The following is an 18,943-nucleotide window of genomic DNA, read 5'->3' as shown; positions in this document are numbered from 1 at the left end:
GGAAAGGTGGAACCACGGGGTTTGCTCTGATAGTTTAGCTGCAGTGGGGTGGTGAGGAGTACCTGCTAGGGGCCTTGCCATTGGGGCTGTAAATTACTTGATGGGTGGATTTCCTTTAGGAGGACCCAGTCCCCTGGCTGGAGAGGAGTAGGAAGATGTCTCCCATAGAAGGTGGAGGGAGGACTTGATCAGCATGTTCTCTCAGTAATTGTTGAATGAGATTTAAAATGGGGACATAGCCCTGGCTGGTTTGGCTCAGTGGATAGAGCGTTGGCCTGTGAACTGAAAGGTCCCGGGTTCGAGCACACGTGCCCAGGTTGTGGGCTTGATCCCCAGTGGGGGATTTGCAGGAGGCAGCTGATCCATGATTCTTTCTCATCATGTATGTTTCTGTCTCTCCCTCTTTCTTCCTCTCTGAAATCAATAAAAATATATACAAATAAATAAATAAAAATAAAATAAAATGGGGACATAGACTCCGAGAGGGGTCTCGGTGGAGGGAAGTTTCCTAATAAGATGGGTCTTCCATACATGAGTTCAAAGGGACTAAGAGAGGAGGGTGCATGGGGGGATTGCCCTGATGTGCATAAAGACTAGAGGTAGGAGAGGAGTTTAAGGTTCTTTAGTTTCGAGAGTTAATTTGGTTAGGTAGGACTTCATTAAGGAATTTGCCTTTTCTACCTAGCCTGAAGATTGGGGCCGGTGGGGGGGGGGGGGTAAGTTCCACAGGGTGTTCAGAGTGGAGGAGACCTGTTGAGTTATTTGAGATATGAAAGCAGGTCCATTATCTGATTGTAATGAGGTGGGGAGCCCAAATCTGGGAATGATATGCTGAATGGGAGCTTGTGCGACCCTGATGGAATTTTCAGAAGCAGTGGGGAATGCTTCTACCCAGCCTGAGAAAATATCTACGAGGGTTAAGAGATATTTGTTTTTTTTTGTTGTTGTTGTTGTTTTTATTATTGCTTAAAGTATTACAAAGGGTATTACATATGTGTCCATCCCCCCCCCCCCCCCCCGCCCTAGACAGTCCCCTAGCCTCCCCTATCCCCCAGTGTCTTATGTCCATTGGTTATGCTTATATGCATGCATACAAGTCCTTTAGTTGATCTCTTACCCCCCTACCTCTTGCCCCCCAACCCTCCCCGGCCTTCCCGCTGCAGTTTGACAATCTGTTTGAGGCAGCTCTGCCTCTGTATCTATTATTGTTCAAAAGTTTATAATGGTCTCTATTATCCATGAATGAGTGAGATCATGTGGTATTTTTCCTTCATTGACCGGCTTGTTTCACTTAGCATAATGCTCTCCAGTCCATCCATGCCATTACAAATGGTAAGAGTTCCTTCCTTTTTAGAGCAGCATAGTATTCCATCGTGTCGATGTACCACAGTTTTCTAATCCATTCATCTACCGATGGGCACTTAGGCTGTTTCCAGATCTTAGCTATGGTGAATTGTGCTGCTATGAACATAGGGGTGCATATATCCTCTCTGATTGGTGTTTCTGGTTTCCCACCAGCAGTGCACGAGTGTTCCTTCTTCTCCACATCCTCTCCAGCACTTGTCATTTGTTGATTTGTTGATGATAGCCAGTCTGACAGGTGTGAGATGGTACCTCATTGTTGTTTTGATTTGCATCTCTCGGATGATTAGTGACTTTGAGCATGTTTTCATATGTCTCTTGGCTTTCTGAATGTCCTATTTTGAAAGGTGTCTATTGAGGTCCTTTGCCCATTTTTTGATTGGATTGTTTATCTTCCTTTTGTTAAGTTGTATGAGTTCCCTATAAATTTTGGAGATTAGGCCCTTATCAGATATGACATTGGCAAATATGTTTTCCCACAAAGTGGGTTTTCTCGTTGTTTTGTTGATGGTTTCTTTTGCTGTGCAGAAGCTTTTTATTTTGATGTAGTCCCATTTGTTCATTTTCTCTTTAGTTTCAAGTGCCCTAGGAGCTGTATCAGTGAAGAAATTGCTTCGGCATATGTCTGAGATTTTGTTGCCTTTGGATTCTTCTAGAATTTTTATGGTTTCCTGTCGTACATTTAAGTCCTTTATCCATTTTGAGTTTATTTTTGTGTATGGTGTAAGTTGGTGGTCTAGTTTCATTTTCTTGCATATATCTGTCCAATTTTCCCAACACCATTTATTGAAGAGACTATCTTGGCTCCATTGTATGTTCTTGCCTCCTTTGTCAAATATTAATTGAGCATATTGGTTCGGGCTGATTTCTGGGCTCTCTATTCTATTCCATTGATCTATATGCCTATTCTTGTGCCAGTACCAGGCAGTTTTGAGAACAGTGGCTTTGTAATACAACTTGATATCTGGTATTGAGATCCCACCTACTTTGTTCTTTTTCAGGATTGCTGCAGCTATTCGGGGTCTTTTTTTATTCGAGATGAATTTTTGGAGAGTTCGTTCTAGATCTCTGAAGTATGCCCTTGGTATTTTAATGGGAAGTGCGTTGAATTTATAGATTGCTTTGGGTAGTATGGACATTTTAATGATGTTGATTCTACCAACCCATGAACACGGTATGTTCTTCCATCTGTTTATGTCTTCCTCTATATCTTTTTTCAACGTCCTGTAGTTTTCTGAGTAGAGGTCTTTTACCTCTTTAGTTAAGTTTATTCCTAGGTAGCTTAATTTTTTTGGTGCGATGGTAAACGGGATTGTTTTTATAATCTCTCTTTCTGAAAGTTCACTATTGGTGTATAGAAATGCCTCAGATTTCTTGGGGTTAATTTTGTATCCTGCTACATTGCCAAATTCATGTATTAAGTCTAGTAGCTTTTTGATGGAGTCTCTAGGGTTTTGTATGTAGAATATCATGTAGTCTGCAAATAAGGACAGTTTTACTTCCTCTTTTCCAATTTGGATGCCTTTTATTTCTTCTTCTTGTCTAATTGCAATGGCTAATACTTCCAGGACTATGTTGAACAGGAGTGGTGACAGTGGGCATCCCTGTCTTGTTCCTGTTCTTAGGGGAAATGGTGTTAGTTTTTGTCCATTGAGTATGATGTTGGCTGTGGGCCTTGTTTTGTTTTTTTTATAGGTATGTGCGTGAAGTCAGTTTGCCAGTCTTGTCCAGGGATTTGGCCCTGGCCTGATGAGTGGGGAAAGAAAGGGGTCTAATCTAACCTGTGCTGGGGGAGATACTGAGTAACAAGTAGAACAGGTCTTGGTGACATCTTGCAGTAGGAAGGCTAGGCTAGGACATGTGCTGAGGGGTTGTAGGAGTTGTAAATGTATCCTATACGCAGGGAGTTGTGAATAGCCCATAAGATATCACGGGCCTGTCCCTGGGGAAGGATATATTTTCCCTGAAATTTTAACCATGGAGCTTCCTGCATAGCCCCAAGAGCTAAGGACTGAAGTTCCTTTGGAGAGTATTTGGGTGTTATATGGGGTGTAGCTAAGAGTTGGGGAGACAGAGGCTTCCTCTGAGCCGCTGCTTGGCCTCCTGGTCTGCTTTGTTATTTCCCTTTATTGCGGGACATTCCTGACTTGAGTCCTTTGCAGTGTGTGACTTTTAAGGAGGCGAGAAAAGGGGAGAGAGGTTCCTAAATACCAAGCAGGAAGACCTGTTGAGCTTTCAGTGATAGTGTCCAGGACTGGGAGTGAGCGGTGGAAATAAAGAAAGTCTAGGCTCAGATATAAGGACTTAAGACAAAGGAGAGAGCCTGGGTGGGTCTGCTTTAGCTTACTAGGAGAGAAGGGATCTCTTAGGACGTCAGGGGTGGGCAGGTCCTGACTCACTGGACAACACAAACCTAACACAGAGCGTCAGTCTGTGTACTAAAGTGTCCCAGGTTTGATTCTGGCCAAGGGCACATGCCTGGGTTGCAGGCTCGATCCCCAGTAAGGAGGATGCAAGAGGCATCTGATTAATGATTCTCTGTCATCATTGATGTTTCTATCTCTCTGTCCCTTTCCTTCCTCTCTGAAATCAATAAAGAAATAAAATTTTAAAAAAACAAATTACACACTTTAAACACACTCTTATTTTCAAGAAACTATAGATTCAACTAAATACAGGAGACTTTCTGTAATAAAAACTAAGAGCAAGTGAATTAAAACATGTCTAGCAGTCAATGTTTCAGTATTTTATGCTATTTTAAAATATTTAGATGTTTATCATTTAACTCAGCAATGCTCCAAAGCCTTTAAGATACCAAAGACTTTGGAAAATTATGTGTATGCCCATGAGGCGGGAGAAAAGGCAGGGGGAGGAGGGAGCAGGCCCTGCAGCCTGTCCCCAGGCCTCCAGCTGCTTTGGATTTAAAACTGCCACATTTTTCCTAACAGATAACATGCTAAGGTTTGGGTGGTAATGAGTTCAGCTTATGATAGTAGCCGGACTGTTAATGCTGGGGTCCAACCCCAGCAGGTCCAGGGGTCCCCAAAGGTGTGGACGGAGTCGGCGAAGAAGGAATGACACGGAGACAGCATTCAGTTGATCAGCAGCCTAGCCAGGGTCTCTAGCCAGGATCTCCAGCCAAGTTCTGTTCAGGATCTCCAGCGAAGTTCTGGTTAGGATCTCTAGCCAAGTTCTGGTTCGGTTCTCTTGCTAGGTTCTCCAGCCAAGTTCTCCAGGTTCTCCAGCCAGGTTCTATAGCCATGTTCCCTCGCTAGGTTCTCCAGCCATGTTCTGTCACTAGGTTCTAGTCAGGTTCTCTTGCCATGTTCTATCCAGGTTCTGTAGCCAGGTTCTGTCTCTAGGTTCTGTTGCCAGTTTCTGTCCAGGATCTTTTGCCATGTTCAGTATCTAGGTTCTGTGTCTAGGTTCTGAGTCTAGGTTCTGAGTCTAGGTTCTGAGGCCAGTTTCTGTCCAAGATTTTTTTGCCATGTTCTCTCCAGCGAAGTTCTTCTGTCTCTTATTTCTGTGTAGGTTCTGTGTCCTGTTGTCTTGTTACATCTGTATTTATACCAGTTGATTCCAATCCTATCAATCTCTATTCCAAAGGTTAGGGCGTTTCTTATCTCCATTCCAGGGAGTAAAGATTATGTAGCTTAAGCATGATTGTTCATAGTTAAAGTGATTAATTACCCGCCTGGCACTTAGTTAAGGGGTTTTATTCCCTCCCTAACTTCAGGGGAAAATCCCTACCTGGGGAAACAACCTTTCTCAGAGAGGTGACCTTGGTTAAAACACATAGTGCCAAGAAGGTGAGCAAACATATTAAGAACAGTATGCCATATATGCCAGGTCCCTTGAAACAGCAAGGATGGACCGGCTCCCGGCATGTTAAGTTGCTAGTTGTGCAGTAAAGAGAGTTGTTCTTTGGGAAAAGGGGGGAGTTGGTGAGAAGGCGCTGAGGTCAGAGCAGTTTTCAGAGCATGAAAGGGGTGAGAATGCTGGCCTTGGGATCTAAAGGCTCAGGAAGGAGCCCCTTTGCCATGTCATGTCACAGAAGAGCTTCGTGAGAAGACTGAAGTTGGGAACTCAGAGGCAGCTGTACCCCGTGAGCCTAAGAATGGAGAGTATTTCTTGTTCAGGGGAGGGGATAGTCATGGTGGAGATAAGGCATTTACAGTCTAAGGAATGGTGCAGCTTCGTGGGGTGAGAGTGAAACTGAGACAGGTGACTGTCATTTGGGATAACTGGGTTTTACAAGAAGATGCGCGGATAAGAGGATGCGCGGTAGCCCTGGTCAGGCACTGGAGTAGAACTAGAAAAGAGTGAGTGGGAATATTTAGTAAGATGCAGTGTGGAGGTGAGGTGGCTAATGGCTGTGAGGCTAATCTGTCAACCCTGTAACAGAGACTAAAGAGGGGACAAAGGTCCCAGCTAACTTGGGGAGGGCAGAAGAAGTGGCCCCAGTGTCAGTTAAAAAGGAGATTGGTTTACCTGCCATCACTTCGTTACCTGACTTGGTGCTGTAAGTCTGTGGGACCTTGTCAGGGCCTGGGTAGCTTCAGTCTTCGGTGGCCAGTAAGGAGGTCTGGGGGCTCCAAACCAGGTCCAGAGGGTGGTCTTGCTGAACTGGCTGGTGTCTGACCTGGAGGGGCCAAACTGCAGTCTGATTTCCAGTGGCCTTCCCTTCCACACCATGGGCAGGGCCCATGGGTTTGAGGAGGACTTGATCCAGTGTCTGTCCTTGTTGCACTTGAAGCATGGGCCCAGAAGAGTCTTAGCCCCTGACTTACCCTTGTTTGGAGGACTGGCACTTCATTTGGAGTTCGTGAGAGGTGGCTAGGAGCTGAAAGCCCTTCGTCTGGGTCTCAGCCTTGGCCTGATCTCTTCTTTGTTTTCGGATTTGGGGCTCCATGTCCAACCTCACACAGATTGAGAGGCATCTCAGGTCTTTTTAAAGACCTTAAAGGCCAGGTTAACGAGGTCTTTTGGAGGGGGTTGTGGACCTGTGTCTAATTTTCTAAGTTTATGGCGTATGTGGGGGGCTGGTTGGGATATAAAAAGGGTGTTCAGAAGAAGGGTTCCTTCTGGGGAGGTGGGTTCTACGGCGGTAAATTTGTGTGAGGCCTCCGTGATGTGGGAGAGGAGGAGAGCTGGGTTTTCATCAGGGCCCTGAGTGATTTCATTAAGTTTGTCATCATTGACCGCCTTATGGGCAGCCTTTTGAGTCTGACAGTGAGACAGACTACAGAGCCAGCGCCCTGGAGAACTGACCTGATAGCCCCATCTTGGGTCAGTTCTGGGGATTGTGTTAGCGCCAACCTGGTTGGCCACCGAGTCCTGTCTATGGGGGGCACAGCGTGTTCCTGAGCTGCTACAGATGTGCTCCTTCTCCTCTGGGGGGAGAGAGGACGACAGGGTGACTTAGATCTTATGACAGGTCAGGCCATAGGACTGGGTCAGGTACTTAAATTCTTTAGTAAAGGTGGTCAGGTCGGTGGAAAAAGACCTGAGATGCCTCTCAATCTGTGTGAGGTCGGACATGGAAAATGGGATGTGTACCCAGACAATACCCTCAGTTCCTGCTCCCTTCCTCGGGAGTAGAATGGGCGCAGGAATAGAAGCAGGTGTTGAGGAAGGCAGACTTAGGGTGGCCCTAGAGCAAGTGTTAGGTGGGAAAAGGCTGTATTGGAGCTCAAGTTCTTGGGATTTGGGCTCTCAGGGGCTGGGGGAGAAGGTGGTTGCAGGTTAAGAGGGTCTGGGAATCTATCACAGATGAGGGAAGAGATGTGTAAGGGAGTGGAGGTCGGTGGTCTGCTGGGTCAAAAGTAGATTCAGCCCTAGCCAGTTTTGCTCAGTGGATAGAGCGTTGGTCTGTGTACTAAAGTGTCCCAGGTTTGATTCTGGCCAAGGGCACATGCCTGGGTTGCAGGCTCGATCCCCAGTAAGGAGGATGCAAGAGGCAGCTGATTAATGATTCCCTGTCATCATTGATGTTTCTATCTCTCTGTCCCTTTCCTTCCTCTCTGAAATCAATAAAGAAATAAAATTTAAAAAAAAACCAGAGTTGTCCTGAAGATTTAAGCTAATCAATTAAAAAAATAGTAGATTCAGAATCAGAAGTGTTAGGGGTATGATGTTTTGTGTGAAGGAGAAAGATCTGATGGGTAGAGCAGAACTGAGAGAGAGGATTGGGACTGAAGGGTGAAAAAGGCCTGGACATAGGGCATCTCTGACCATTTTCCATTCTGGTGACAGCAGTTATCGAAAGTGTGCAATGTGTTAAAATTAAAAGTGCCATTTTCAGGCCATTGAGACTTCTCATCTAGCTTATATTGTGATCAAACAGTGTTGCAAAGCAATATGAGGTGGTTGGGCATGGTCTCCCCCGTGAGTGTGCAGAGGGAGTGTGGCGTGGCCCACGAGAGAGGAAGGGTGAGTGACAGACCACAAATCCAAAGGTAACTGTTTAGGGCAGGTGTCCCTGCTGCTAAACAAAATCACCATAAGACATGAGAGGTGACCCTCTGGACTGGGTGTCCTCAATCCAGAAGGACCCATAGCCAAATGGCTGAAGAGTCTTCTGGCTTAGTGGTAGGACTTTTGAGACGAGAGACTTTCGAGAAGTCAGTGAGAGAGAGTAGGCAGAAGACTCCAGACAAGGGAAATTGTGGATTGTCACTCACCTAGAGAAGATTGGCTGGTGTGGGATGGATGGTCAGCAGTGGAGGAGCGGTTCCCGATCTTGTATCCTCCTTGGTTGGCTCGGGAGGGTCCATAAGAGAGGGAGGCCTAATTGACACCGGCAATCAAGTTACATGAATTGGATTTGGAGGTAAACCCAGGTTGAGTTGCCACTGCCTACTGCTCTCCAAGTAGCAAACTCGGGGTGACCGAAGCCGGGGTGATGGCTCCTCATCCTCACAGAACCCTCCTGGGTTTCAGCACCAAATGTTAGGGTCACCAAAGGAGGAATACATGAGGCCAAAAAGGGTAAAGAATTACGAATTTATTAGGTCATCTGGGTACCAGATGGGCTGAACCCCAAAATGGCTGGTGAGCACCGTGGGGGATCCAGAGGTTTTTAAAGGACTCTAGGTGGGCTTTTTCTGGGTGGAGAATTCTCTGTGCAGGTCTGGATTCTGGGAAACTCCAGAAGGAGAGAGAATGGTCTTAGCAAGTGGAATGTGGTCTAAGCAAGTGGAATGTCCATTGTGAAATGGCATAAAGGTCAGTTCCTAGGTGAGGGGGTATCGGTTCAATTATTTGATCAGACCTAACAAATAGATGGTCGTGAAAAAAAAACAGGGACATTTTCTGAGGCAGGGTTCTAACTTTTCCTAACATTACTCAGAGGAAGAACAGACTGGAAGACAGAGGACAGCAGTTGTGAACAGGAAGGAGAAGTCCTGTGAATGAAAAAGTAACTGGCAAGAGTGCGCACTGAGGACTGAGCCCTGAGATAACACAGGCATCTGGAGGGCACCTGGCCTCTGGGCTGGGCAAGGGCACTGAGCAGCCTGAGCCCCTAGATCTTGGTGGTGTTTGCCAGGCTCTCAGCAGACCATTTTCATTCCTCAAATTCCTGCCAGTGGAGAATGAATTAGGTGTACCAGCGTGTGCAGCTTATTTCAGGGTGTCACACTCTTGTGGCTTCTGTGATAGTGCTGTCCTGGGACTGTCCAGCCGCTCTGGTAGCCCTGGGACCTGGGTACTTTGAACAGACACTAAGCCAGGATCCTAAGGCCACGACTAGGGCTTCATGAAGTGGACCTTGTTTTTGGCAACCAGTGTGATGAGTGGGAGGTCCTCCAGGGGATAGGTCCCAGAATGTGCAAAGGCTTGGAGTGAAGAGTGAGCTGATTCAGCAACCAGCAGCTATGTTTTTTTAAAATATATATTTTTATATATATATGTTGATTTTAGATGTAAGAGGAGAGGAGAGGGAGAGAGACAGAGAAACAGTAATGAGCAAGAAACAACCCCTACTGTGGATCCAGCCGACAGTCCAGGCATGTGACCTCACCAGTGCATGGGTCAATGCTTAGCCAACTGAGTCACATCAGCCAGGACTGTGGATCACTTTAATATAGAGAATCATGGTCAGGTTGGTAATGGTAGCAGAAGCTAAGAAGGGACATTGTGAGCCCGAGGACTGGCTTTCCTGCTGGGGCCACTATTTGTGGGAGGTGGGTGTCACAACACAGCATAGGTACAGAAGTTGTCATGTAGAGTATTGGGGAGAGAGAATGGTTTTGCAGTAGCCAAGGCCATTAAAAGTTGAGTGGACCTGAGATTAACTGGAGGCCAAAGAGTTATTTAAACAAGATGAGACTAGGGCTGGTACATATTTACTTCTCTAAACACTCACCAGGATTTTGTTGTGACCCTTGGTGTGGCCTGTATGTGGGAAGTTACAGTCAAACTTGTGGATTATCTTAGAGCAGTGGTTCTCACCTTCCTAATGCCGCAACCCTTTAATACATTTCCTCATGTTGTGGTGACCCCCAATTTCATTGTTACAAATTGAACATAATTAAAGCATTGTGATTCATCACAAAAACAGTATGTAATTATATATGTGTTTTCCAATGGTCTTAGGCGACCCCTGTGAAAGGGTTGTATGACCCCAAAGGGGTCACGACCCATAGGTTGAGAACCGCTGTCTTAGAGGCTTGAGTGATCATCTCTGTGACTCACTGTGCGTGGTGCAAAAGGTCATCGGGGCTGGGACTTGAGTGGCTGTTAAGTGAGAGATGTTGACAAGCATTCTCTGGACCAGCGGTCACCAACCCTTTGGACTTCACGGACCACCAGTGGTCCATGGACCAACAGTTGGCGACAGCTGCTCCAAATATTTCCTTAAACCAGCGGTCGCAAAACTTTTGGACCTCACAGACACCAGTGTTCCGTGGACCACCTGTTGGCAACCACTGCTCTGGACAACACAGGCTGATTAATCACCATGAGGCCAAAGAGAGGACTATGGGTGCTGGGGCTGAGGGAGTGCACGTGTGAGAGAGGTGTGGTAAAGAGTGTTGTGCAACTGGGGAAGGCATGTGAACTCATGGCCACAGTATCCTGACATTGACATAGAATGAATGATGGGAGAGTCCACTTCTGGTGGGTGTCTGGATGATCCAATAAGGTGTATTTTAAGGTAATTGCCTGTGAAGAGGGGTGTTTTGGTGCTACGTCCTAGGTACAGAGCTTAGGTGCCATTTAACTAACCACCTGCTTTTTGTTGTTGGGGGTGACACATTGGTTGATAGCAATGAGATACATCAGTGGTACCCAGGCTTCAAAATCTCCACTGGCATGGGTAAGGGAATAGGTTAAGGGGAAATAGATTATAATTTTGGAAAAGAAGATGATTAGGAAATAATTTGTCCTTGACACAGCAAATTTGCATTACCATTGAAGTTGTGCCTCTGGGAGTGAAGCTGTGTGAGAGAAGTGTTGTTCAAGGAACTCTGTGCAGCAGGCAGTGCAAAGCGATGGCCTCAGCACCTTGGAATTGGGGTCAAGAGGGTGAAGTGTGATGCCATGTATTTGGTGTCCTTGAGAAACAATCTGAGGGACTACAAGGGTATTGCCTGACAAGACCAGTATCAAATCACTCACACTCTCTTTATGGACAGCATCTCTCTTTAACCTATTATTTTGACACCCCCTCTATTGATAAGAGTCAGTGTGGCATACATGGGAGCTCCCGAGCTCAGGTATCTTCTAGCTGCTCAGCTGCCTTTATTTTTGTGGGAAGACAAAATGTCAGTAGGAATATAAGAAGACAGTGGCTTTCATGGGATGAAGGCCTGGTGTTTTCTCTGATGTGTGGAGTGGAGAGAGCAGATGGATGTGGAGGGTAGGGACTAGACAGACTTAGAATCTTAAGAGTGAATCTGATCATGGGCTATACTGTCCCCATTATGGCAGGATGTGAACTTTGAGGACGTGGAAGTGGGTGCTCCTTGATGAGGCTCAGAGACTTCTGTACTGCGATGTGATGCTGGAAGTGTTTGCACTTGTGTCATCCGTAGATAAGACCTTCAAGTTCTCCCAGTTTCCTGAGGTGATGACCTCTCTTCCTTTATTCCTCAGCCAAAGCTTTCTCTCTCCCACAGCCAGAGCATGGGCTCTGCTAATTTCCCCCACTGTCCTGTCAAATGTGTTGTGGCTGCCAGGGATGAGCTGGATGGGGAGCCCTGAGCAAAGGACTCCAGGAACATCCCGAACATCCGTTACCTCAAAAAGTACAGGAAGTCACAGGAAGTCAGGAGCCTTGCAATGAGCTTAATGGGTACAAGCTTGTACTTTCTCTTCATTGGAGGCTGACAGTGTCCACATGCATGGCTGCAACTCTTTCTCAAGGTAAAGGTTCTTTGTGGCAACCTGTGCCATGTTATGGTCTTTACTTACATGTTCCATGGGCTGTTCTTGTAAGACATTCATTGAATAGTTTGTAATATTCTCTTCCCTGAATACTATAGCAGGCTATGTTGCTCTGGGCAAAAGCTGGCCGCTCATCTCTTTATTACCTGTTCCTTTGCACTGCTGCCTCTGCAGTATTCTGCAACATTGATTTGCACATGTGTTATGAGGTGCACATGCGTGCTTACATAGTCCGTGACACCTGCTACTTTTTAATTGAATTTTACTTGGAATAAGACCTAACCAACCTCTTGCACAGCTTGCCCCCTACCCCAGTCAAGAAGCCCTGATGAATACTGTTAGTTGAAGGATGAGCTGGAGATCCATATTCTCCTCCATGTGGTGCTTGCCGTGTTTGTGTCATATTTCTGGTGAGGCCTCCCTGTGTGATCTTCATCGGCCCAGAAATTCACAAGGACATTTTATTAATCCTCCCTGCACATCTCTTATTTTCAGACAATTACACGGAAACAAAGTATGATGTGCAACACACTTTTGCACTGGGACTTCCCCGTCACCACATCCAACCATTTCTCACTTTCCAGGTTGTTGGCATAAAACGTATGATGAGGAGGCCTGTTGTCATCAGAGTGTATTTCTCAAGGAGAGTCACGGGTCAGGGCTTCTAAGACAGCTCCAGCCACCCAGAAGACCCTTCTGTGTAAGCGGTGCTTCTCTGTGTTAAAAGATATTTTGCACCCGACTGAGTGACAGCAGCATACATTGAGCAGAAAGCCTTCTGTAGTGATGCGTGTGTTGGAGACTTCTGTTTCAGTGCAAACCCTCACCAGCAACAGAGGATGCCTGTGGAGAGGAGCCCTGGAATGAAGCTATGGACAGGGCCTCCTTTGTGAGCAGGCGCAGCTTCTACTTTGGTGCTTTCAACCAGCAGGGAGGTTGGGAATGACTTGCAATCTCAGATCTTCTCCAGCACCAGGCCACTCTCAACACTGAGGAGCCACACAGTGGCAGAGAGATTTCACAGGAATTTCTTGATGTAAGAAGTCATTACCAGTGGGGTGAATATGAAATTGCTGCCAGCCACAACCTGAAAGTTGTTAAATGTGAGCGTGTCTGTTCTGGAGAACTGATTTATGAGTGTAATAGATGTAGGAAAGTTTTTAGACGAATCTTAAACTCCCTTCGACATAAGAGTGTTCAACTAGAGAAAAACCATATGAGTGTTCTGATTGTAGCAAGTCTTTTATTTTAAAATATAGCCTTATTAGACACTTGAAAGTTCACAGTGGAGAAAAGACATATGAGTGTATAGACCAGGGGTCCTCAAACTACAGCCCCCGGGCCACATGCAAATACAAATATTGTATTTGTGCTCATTTTGTTTTTTTACTTCAAAATAAGATATGTGCAGTGTGCATAGGAATTTGTTCATAGTTTTGTGGGGTTTTTTTAAATATATATATTTTATTGTTACAGAGAGGAAGGGAGAGGGATAGAGAGCCAGAAACATTGATGAGAGAGAAACATCGATCAGCCGCCTCCTGCACACCCCCAACTGGGGATGTGCCCACAACCAAGGCACATGCCCCTGACCGGGATCGAACCTGGGACCCCTCAGCCTGCAGGCTGACGCTCTATCCACCGAGCCAAACCGGCCAGGGCCATAGTTTTTTTTTAAACTATAGTCCGGCCCTCCAATGGTCTGAGGGACAGTGAACTGGCCCCCTGTTTAAAAAGTTTGAGGACCCCTGGTATAGACTTTGGGAAGTCCTTTCAGAGACCTACCCTGATTCTACATCAGAGAATTTACACTGGAGAAAAGCCATATGAGTGTAGAGAATGTGGGATCTCCTTTCCTCAAAGGTCTCACCTCACTAGACACCACATAATTCACACTATAGAGAAACCATATGACTGTACTGAATGTGGGATGCCCTGCAGTCAAAGATCTCACTTAATTCAATACTTCAGAGTTCACACCGATAAAAACCCATTTAAATAATGTATGTGGGAAATCTTTTAGGCACCATAATTTCCCTTTTGTAAATATGGTCACCATGGTTTGTTTCAAATTGCCAAAATGATGGCACTAAACATGGACGTGATAATATATTTCAGCAGCAAATCATTACATTTTATTTACAACATACTGATACAGTATGCTCAAGAACATTCTTAATAAAAATAGTAAAATAATTGGGAAGTGGCAAGTTTTAAAACTTTGATTTAAGTGTACTTGATTTTAAAATATAAATTCAAAACTACATATTTTTATTGATTTCAGAGAGGGAGAGATAGAAACATCAGGATAAGAGAGAATTATTGATCAGTTGCCTGCTGCTTGCGCCCAACTGGGGACCAAGCTGGCGACCTTGGCATATGCCCTGACTGGGAATTGAACCTCCTGATTCATAGGTCAACGCTTAACAACTGAGCCACACCAGCCAGGCTATAACACATTTTTACATGCACTTTTGATGTTTCCGTACATGCCTGCATCCCTTAAACCAAATTCCTCCATCCTTTTTCAGTGCTTCCTTCTAGGATATAAAATTACTGATCAAGAATATAATCTACCTTTGTACTAGCTTATTTCAAATACTAGAGGCCCAGTGCACAAAATCCGTGCACTGGTAGGGTCACTAGTGGTTGCCAGCTGTCGTCCAGCTACTTCCTCCCTTCCCCCAGCCGCCTGCCTGGGCCTCCCTCCCTTCCCCTGGCCAGCCCTGCCCCCTGGTCAAACTCCCGTAGGAACTCTAGGTCAAGGGGACAATTTACATACTACGCTTTTATTATACTAGGATAGGATATCCATATAATGAAAATACTTATGAAAAGCCATGTACCTTATTCTAGCCTTCTCTCCACTATCTGTCACCAGGGTGGTTCTTGTATCTATTTATTCTCACGGACATTAGTGGGTTATTTTTCTTAAAACCCCAGATAGGTTAAGCCCTGGCAAGGTAGGTAGTTGGTTGTAGCCTCATCTCAATAACAGCAAGGTTGCTGGTTGCACTCTGGTTCAGGGCACATGCAAGAATCAAACAATGAATATATAAAATTAGTGAAACAACAAATGAATGTTTCTCTCTGTCTCTCTCCCAATTTTTCTCTCTCTCAAATCAACATCTTTGGTTTTTCCTTCCCGTCCAATTAGGTGACACATGTGAACACCAGCACAGACTAGATACGCAATGATGAAACAGCAGCCAGGGTTTCTCATGATGGCAGAGCACACAATGACATAGGGAACAGGAGGGGAGGTGCCCCTGCTATTAGTGTGGAGAGTGGAAAACTGGATCTTATCTGTACAATCACCCAAAAGGGATAATGACATCTGTTGCTCCCTGAGACTAAAATCTAAGGAGCTGGTAAAAGCTCTGGGCCTAGACATGCCCTTGTGCTCTCTGCACCTTCCAGCCAGATGTTGACACTGGGCTGTTTCTGAGCCAGGGGTTTGACAAACCCCGATTCCTCTCAGGTGTTAATGCTGGGAGCAGCAGTGGCAGCTGAGCATGTGGGTGTGGGGAGAAAAAAGCCCAGGGCAGGTTCCAGAGAGAGTTGGTCCTGGGCCATGTGTGTGGCTCTGAGGCCGCTCTAGTCCCAGTCCAGGCTGGTGGCTGCTTTGTTGTTTGGGGCCATGGTTAGTGGGAGATGTAGCAACCTGTGCTGCAGGAGCTCCCCGTGGGTCATGACCTGGAAGTCAGCATGTGCTCCAAGAAAACATGTGACCCAGGCAGGTGCAACCTCGTCCACTGTAAGGAGGTGCTCCAGCCATTGACCTGCCCGGGGAGGGAGAGGAGCTGTCTCTGCAGAGGCTGATTCCCTATCTGCCCAGCAGGAGGGGGTGCTGACTGTCGAACCAGGTGGTCCTTGTTGGGTTGGAAGTGTCGAAACATTTAGCCCCTAAAGGACGTTGTAGAAATTTATCAATCTGGTAAGAGAAAATAGCCTTGATCTTTCCTTATCGGTAAAAGTCCACCCTGGCCTGGCCAGTGTGGGTCAATGGTAAGAGCATTAGCCCACACACCTGCAGGGTGGTGAATTAGATTTCAGGTCAAGGGCAAGTACCTTGGTTGCAAGTTTGGTCTGCAGACACTATTAGGGGCTCATGCAGGCGGGATCCAGTTGATGTGTCTCTCTTCCATGTTTCTCTCTATCTCCCTCTCTCCCCTCAGCCCCACTGTTCCACTCTGAATAAAATCAATTGAAAAATATCCTTGGGTGAGGATTAACCAAAAATGAATCATTCACCCTGCTGTGCTGAGATGGGTCCTCCGCCTGAACAGCGCACGCCTCCTCACTTTTTCCTGCCTTTGCCTGGGATGTTCCCACTGCAGCTGGGTCATGCTCTGTCCTTCTCCTGGTATTGGTAGCAAGGATCCCTAGGCATGTCCCTAGGAGGGATTTGGGTCCTGTGTCTGTCTGAGAGGAGCTGGCCAGGACTCCTCTGTCTCCATCCAGAGGTCTCTCCAGCCTGCTTTTCCCCATCCCCAGGCACCTGACCCACTGCAACTGAACCTCATTCTATATCCTGGAGCAACCCCATGATGCTTTTGGCCTCCATATCCGTTCACTTTTGCAAACTTCTACCTCTGGCCAGCCCAAACTCACTCCTGACCCCTCACCCCTGGGCTCCACGTGGCTTGAATCTCCTTTCTTTTTTAATTGCATTTTTTTGGGTAATTTTTCACTTTTATTTCATTAAAAATATAGCCCTGCCCTCATCCAGCAGCCAAGGGGGTTACAGCTGAGACCTATAAGCATAGAGGGAATGGACACTGTTGAGCTGGGATGATCCAGACTTCCTAAGAAAGAGTCCATAGAATTTTTATTTTTATTTTATTGATTTCTTACAGAGAGGAAGGGAGAGGGATAGAGAGTTAGAAACATCGATGAGAGAGAAACATTGATCAGCCACCTCCTGCACACTCCCCACTGGGTTCGTGTCTGCAACCAAGGTACATGCCCTTGACCAGAATCGAACATGGGACCCCTGAGTCCACAGGCCGATGCTCTTTCCATTGAACCAAACCGGTTAGTGCTAGAATTTTTTAAAAATGGCCAAAGTTCACAAAAATGGGTCAGGATATGCCGCAATAGATGACTTAATATTTGAGATAATGAGGAGCCTTAGGCATTAACAATACAACTGTCTCAATAAATCATCTTTTGGATTCAGACACCAGCCTCTACGTGGTCTCCAGGGGATTCCTCTGCTTTGAGCCCTGACCAATGTTTACTCAGTGGTTAAATCTTCAAACCAAGGACCCAAGGGTCTCAGGTTCAACTCCCAGTCAAGTATATATACCTTGGTTGCAGGTTCAATCCCAAGTTCAGGTGTAAGAGGCAGCCTATTGGTGTTTTTCTCTCTTGTTGATGTTTCTCTTTCTCTCTCTATCTCCACCTCCAAATCCCATTCCACTCTCACTAGAAATGAATGGAAAAAATAAAAAAATATATCCTACAGTGAAATTTAAAAAAAAAGAAAATGAAAGACTGCTAGTTGGCTGACTCATGCTTCCTGCTTAGTGTTTTTAGACATTAGAAATATGGGTTTCTCTAGGGAAAGCAGTTTCTAGTTTATGGGTTTTTACACTCTCCGGTGTCCAAAGTTATATTGGAATTCCTCAGAATCACCTTCTGTCATGGGAAATTACTTTTTAATACTTAAAAACTAAGCTAAGTTTAAAAAATTAAGAGATGACTTTATTGAGAAACTATGCAATTTTTGTGCTTAAATGAAAGCAAGGAGGGGATCATGACTATGACACTAATAGTGTGGGATTTTTCAGAAATCCATATTTCTATTAGTCTCTTATGTGAAAGAAGACAGACTTCCACTGAGTTCAGATGATTCTGATAACTGTTCTAGAGTGATGGCTCTAGATTTAATAGGATATTCTTGAAAACTCAAAACTTAAATGTTTCTTTTTTTAAAATCCACAATCAAAGATATATTTATTGATTTTAGAGAAAGAGAGAGAGAAAGAACATCAATGTGAGAAGAAACATCCAATGGTTGCTCCCCATACATGTCCTGAGCATGGATCGAATCAGCAACCTAGGTATGTGCTCTTACCAGGAATGGAACCCACAATCATTTTCCTTAAGTCACCGGGCTATGGAACCACCTTAATTCTTAATCTTTCCTTCATGACAGTCTATTAGTATGACTCAGCATTTTTGGGAGTGCCTGATTGGCATGCCTGTGTGTTGGTTGTATTTGTGAATTTGCAGCCCCTTTGAGTGTTTCTGATTGTGTATATGTGTGTCTGTTTCCTCTTTGTGTCTCCATTTTGTGTCCATGTATGTCTGTTCTGGTGTGTGTGTGTGTGTGTGTGTGTGTGTGTGTGTGTGTGTGTATTTTCTCTCAAGGTGTTGCCAGTGTTTACAGTGTGGGTCTCTGTGAGCCTGGCCATTAGCCCTGCATCTGAGTGCCCAGCTGTGGCTGGAGGTATTCTGTACCTGTGTGTTTCTGTGCTTGTGGTGTCTGTATATTTCCCTGTACGTTTGTGTGTCTGCATGGTGGAAACAAGTAAATGCACAGGCAATCTCCTCAGGGGAGATGGAGATGACAATCTATCTTCCTCATCCCGCAGGCTGAGCTCTTAAAGCTTCTGCTCTTTCAGGTGTCTGGTGTCCCCCGAAAGACCCATCTCAGACTTCAGGGATGGATGAAGTAAAGGGTCAGTTCATAGAATCCCAGGCTGAAGGAAGGTTGAGAATTGGGGAAGACTCTGACGAAGGACAGGATATATGGACTGTGGAGGCAGGGCTGTTTGTGGAGGTTCTGTGCCTTCATGGAAAAGCTGTAGGATCCTGGATCCTTGCGAAGGAATGAGTGAAAGGGCGCCTTTGGGGACAGCTCAGGGGGAGCACCCTTAGACCCCTAGGTCCCTCAGTAATGAGGACCTGGATACACCTGGAGAGGGCTGGGCGTCAGGTGGGACTCCTAGTCCCTGAAGAGCAGCTCAGTCCCTGGCCCATGTGAAAGCCAAGCTGACACCTATAGAGGAAGGAGCCTGAGCTTTCTCAGAGCATTACTCCTGGAACTCCTGGTCCTGGTCAACTGAGCATGCATGGAACACTCTCCAATCGGTATAGGGAGACATATGGAGGGACTGCATTTAGCACAGGTTCGGGCACAGAATGAATGGAAACCGCAGGATAACCGTTGATGTTAATGTCA

The 18,943-nt window shown here is 45.8% G+C and overlaps 1 protein-coding gene across 5 annotated transcripts in view; it reads left to right on the top strand.

Annotated features, from left to right (window-relative positions):
• Nucleotides 1–18,943, top strand: part of LOC132222885 (zinc finger protein OZF-like) — a 782,465-nt gene that overhangs the window by 737,344 nt on the left and 26,178 nt on the right. The window lies entirely within an intron of this gene.

This window comes from Myotis daubentonii, chromosome 21, assembly GCF_963259705.1.
Source record: "Myotis daubentonii chromosome 21, mMyoDau2.1, whole genome shotgun sequence".
Taxonomy (NCBI): domain Eukaryota; kingdom Metazoa; phylum Chordata; class Mammalia; order Chiroptera; family Vespertilionidae; genus Myotis; species Myotis daubentonii.
This window is presented reverse-complemented; position numbering and strand designations above follow the sequence as displayed.